This window comes from Babylonia areolata, chromosome 22 (assembly GCF_041734735.1).
Source record: "Babylonia areolata isolate BAREFJ2019XMU chromosome 22, ASM4173473v1, whole genome shotgun sequence".
Lineage (NCBI taxonomy): Eukaryota > Metazoa > Mollusca > Gastropoda > Neogastropoda > Buccinidae > Babylonia > Babylonia areolata.
The window spans coordinates 42,755,720-42,760,195 of NC_134897.1; positions in this window are offsets into that span (position 1 = coordinate 42,755,720).

Genomic DNA, 4,476 nt, shown 5'->3' on the forward strand with positions numbered 1-4,476 from the left:
AGCATTGGTCAACATTGTAGATGACTGGCTTACCAATGTCAATAACAATAGATATTGTGGTGTTTTATTCGTCGATTTAAAAAAAGCATTTGATGTGATAGACCACAAACTCTTACTTAGAAAACTTGAGCTGTATGGTCTGTCAACCAATTGTCTTAGTTTGCTTGAATCCTATATGACAAACAGACAACAATGCGTGACAATGAGTACATCAATCTCAGCACCAACAACACTTGATTATGGCATTCCTCAGGGGTCTATTCTAGGCCCTTTACTGTTCTCAATATATATAAACGACCTACCGCTCCATATGAAATCCGTCTGCGAACTGTTTGCGGATGATACAACAATCCACACTTCTCATACTGACATTGTCGCTCTTGCAAAAGACTTACAAGAAAGTACTGATGACCTCGTTAGATGGACCGAACTAAACCACATGTCTCTTCACCCTCAAAAAACAAAATGCATGTTAATCACAACCAGACAAAAGAGGCAAAACACTATACATAATCTTCCTTCCATCCAAATTAAAGGCGAACCTATTGAACAGGTCAGTGATCATAAAGTTCTGGGGATCATAATTGACAACAATCTCACTTGGAATCCTCACATAAATTTCCTTTGCAAAAAGACAGCCCAGAAAACCCATCAACTATCCAAAATCAAACATTTCCTTGACCTTCATTCACGGAAATTATTTTTTCAAGCGCATATCCAGTCTACAATAGATTATGCATCAACACTATGGGACTCCGCAAGTGCGAATACCATGAAGCCATTACAGAATCTTCATAAACGGGGGCTCAAGCTGGTACTCCTTAAAAAGACTACCCTTTTAGACTCAGACTATAAACAAGCGAATATTCTCCCACTAATCCGTAGATTAAAGTACAATAAAGGAATCATGATGCAAAAGATTATGACAGGTAATGCACCACCAACATTAATAGACAAATTTTCTGTAAATTCATCAAGGAATCCCCCCAAAGTCCATATCCCAATTCCAAGAATTGACTTGTTCAAATCCAGTCTGGTTTACTCAGGCGCCACCCTATGGAACTCACTCCCAGAAACAATTAAACAACACCATTGCCCAACCACCTTCAAAAAACATTGCCTTTCCCACCTTATGCCATAATGTGTAATGTAAATCGTTCATTTTATTGATACTGTTTGTCAAATGTGTATGGTTGACAGAACCTTCCTCACCCTCTATCCCCCATTCTGATGTGTAATGCGGTGTGTGTTGTGTGTGTTTGTTTCTTTGATTTTGTTCATTTTTTTTCCTATGCATTTTACTAACACCATGCTAGTGCCTGTATGCCATGTGTGTGTGTGTGTGTGTGTGTGTGTGTGTGTGTGTGTGTGTGTGGTTGTTGTTTGTTTTGATTTATGCATATTTTTTCCTCTGTTGTGTATCTCTACTAACACCATGCTTTCATTTTATTAAATATTGTGTAGTGTAGACCCTATTCAGGGCGGGGACTGGATGTAAAAAAGCACACCAGTGCTTATCTATTATCCTCGAAATAAAGAATTTGTCTTGTCTTGTCTTGTCTTGTCTTGTCTTGTGAGTATGTGTGCGTTTTCGTTTTTTTTTAACTGTAAGTGATATTATACGAGGGAGGGAAAAAATACTGTGTACGCATGCGAGTATGTGTGCGTGCATGTGTGTGTGCGTGTTGTGTTACCCAAAAAATGATTGATTAAAGTGTGTGGTGTGTGTGTGTGTGCGCGCGCGCGCGGTGGTGTGTGTGTGTGTCTGTATGTCTGAGTGTGCCTGATTTCTTAATTTGTGACACGTTGAACAAATGCCATGGCTGTTATATATGATGATCTGGTGACCACTTTTTCTTCTTCTGAGGTGAAATGTAATCAGGATTAGAGAGTGAATTGAACTGTAACAAAACGCCATGTTAAACTCTAAGTCTTGTGGTTGTTTTTAGGTTTGTTTTTTGAGGGTTTTTTGTTGTTGTTTTTGTTGTTGTTGTTGTTGTTGTTTTTTTGGGGGGTTCATGTTCGTTCTTTTTAAAAAAAATTATTACTCTTATAGTTTTTGTAGTTTGTTAATCCCCTTATTTTTATTTGTGTGTTGTTGTTGTTTTTGGTTTGGGGGGTTGTTTTCTTATTGTTCTTGTTTGTTTTTGTTTTGTTTTTTTGTTTTGGGTTTTTTGTTGTTGGTGGTGGTGGTTTTGGGGGGTTTGTATTTTTTTTGTGTTTTTTTTGTTTTGTTTTGTTTTGTTTTGCTTTTTGTTGTTGTTTTTTCTTGTTGATTCATTTTTTCTATCAGTGTATAAAACAATTCTTGTACTTAAAAAAAGGCCAGAGAACAAATAGCATGCTTTACTGTTCATAAACCATAATGTTGATAAGCCACATAACAGTATGATACATGAAAGTGCTTCTATGGGTGTATATGTGTATTCATGCTTTACATGTGTACGAATACATAAGTTTATTATCTATGCATGTATGAGTATGTATGCATATGCCCACACACGCACGCACACGCACACACATACACACATATTAATTTTATCAACACACACAAACACACATCTGCACACGACCATTGATCCATGATCTGCTAGTGACAGGGCATGTGTGTGTGTGTGTGTCATCAGCGATGCATGGATCAAAGATGGCTCGTGGGTGTGTGTTTGTGGGGTGTTAGTGTGCGTGCGCGCGCACACATACAGACACACACACACACACACACACACATACACACAATGCACACAACCACACACACACACACACACACACACCACACACACCACACAACATACACAACACAAAGCACCACACCACACACACCCACACACACACACCACACATACGCGCACACACACACACACACCACACACCACACACCACACACACACACACACACACACACACACCCACACAAACGACACAAACTGACAGAGTTAACAGCCAGGATTCTAACAGCTGTACTTTTGAATCAGGTAGTAGCCCAAGAAACACAATGCAATAAACAAGAGGAGCGGTCCAGAAATGAAGAATGTGAAGAATACAAAAGAAAACTTGTTTGAAAAACATTGTGAAGACATTGGGGGGGGGGGGCGGGGGGGAACATGACATCACCGACACAAAAACAGTCTTTAGGACAGTAAAAGACGAGACCAAATAGGAACAATGCAAAGTCAGAACCACTCAGTACAAAGTCGGTTATTGTCTTACACAGGAAAAAGACATCGTAAAAATGTGGGCTGAGTACTGGTCTGATCTCTACAACAAGCAGAGCAAAGGATGCTAACAGTGTAGTACCTCTACAAACAAGCAGGATGCTAACAGTGTAGTACCTCTACAACAAGAAGGATGCTAACAGTGTAGTACCTCTACAACAATAAGAGCAAAGGATGCTAACAGTGTAGTATCTCTACAACAAGCAGAGCAAAGGATGCTAACAGTGTAGTATCTCTACAACAAGCAAAGGATGCTAACAGTGTAGTATCTCTACAACAAGCAGAGCAAAGGATGCTAACAGTGTAGTACCTCTACAAAGCAAAGGATGCTAACAGTGTAGTACCTCTACAACAAGCAGAGCAAAGGATGCTAACAGTGTAGTATCTCTACAACAAGCAGAGCAAAGGATGCTAACAGTGTAGTACCTCTACAACAAGCAGGATGCTAACAGTGTTAGTACCTCTACAACAAGCAGAGCAAAGGATGCTAACAGTGTAGTACCTCTACAACAAGCAGAGCAAAGGATGCTAACAGTGTAGTACCTCTACAACAAGCAGAGCAAAGGATGCTAACAGTGTAGTACCTCTACAACAACCAGAGCAAAGGATGCTAACAGTGTAGTACCTCTAAAAACAACCAGAGCAAAGGATGCTAACAGTGTAGTACCTCTACAAAAGCAGGATGCTAACAGTTGTAGTACCTCTACAACAACAGAGCAAAGGATGCTAACAGTGTAGTACCTCTACAACAAGCAGGATGCTAACAGTGTAGTACCTCTACAGAAGCAGAGCAAAGGATGCTAACAGTGTAGTACCTCTACAACAAACAGAACAAAGGATGCTAACATGCCAACGTGTAGAGTACTCTACAACAACCAGAGCAAAAGGATGTAACAGTGTAGTACCTCTACAACAACAGAACAAAGGATGCTAACAGTGCAGTACCTCTACAAAAAGCAGGATGCTAACAGTGTAGTACCTCTACAACAAGCAGAGCAAATATGCTAACAGTGTAGTACCTTACAACAAGCAGAGCAAATATGCTAACAGTGTAGTACCTTACAACAACCAAGCAAAGGATGCTAACAGTGTAGTACCTCTACAACAAGCAGAGAAAAAGGATTCAACAGTGTAGTACCTCTACAACAAGCAGGTATGCTAACAGTGTAGTACTCTACAAAAGCAGAGCAAAGGATGCTAACAGTGTAGTACCTCTACAACAACCAGAGCAAAGGATGCTAACAGTGTAGTACCTCTACAACAA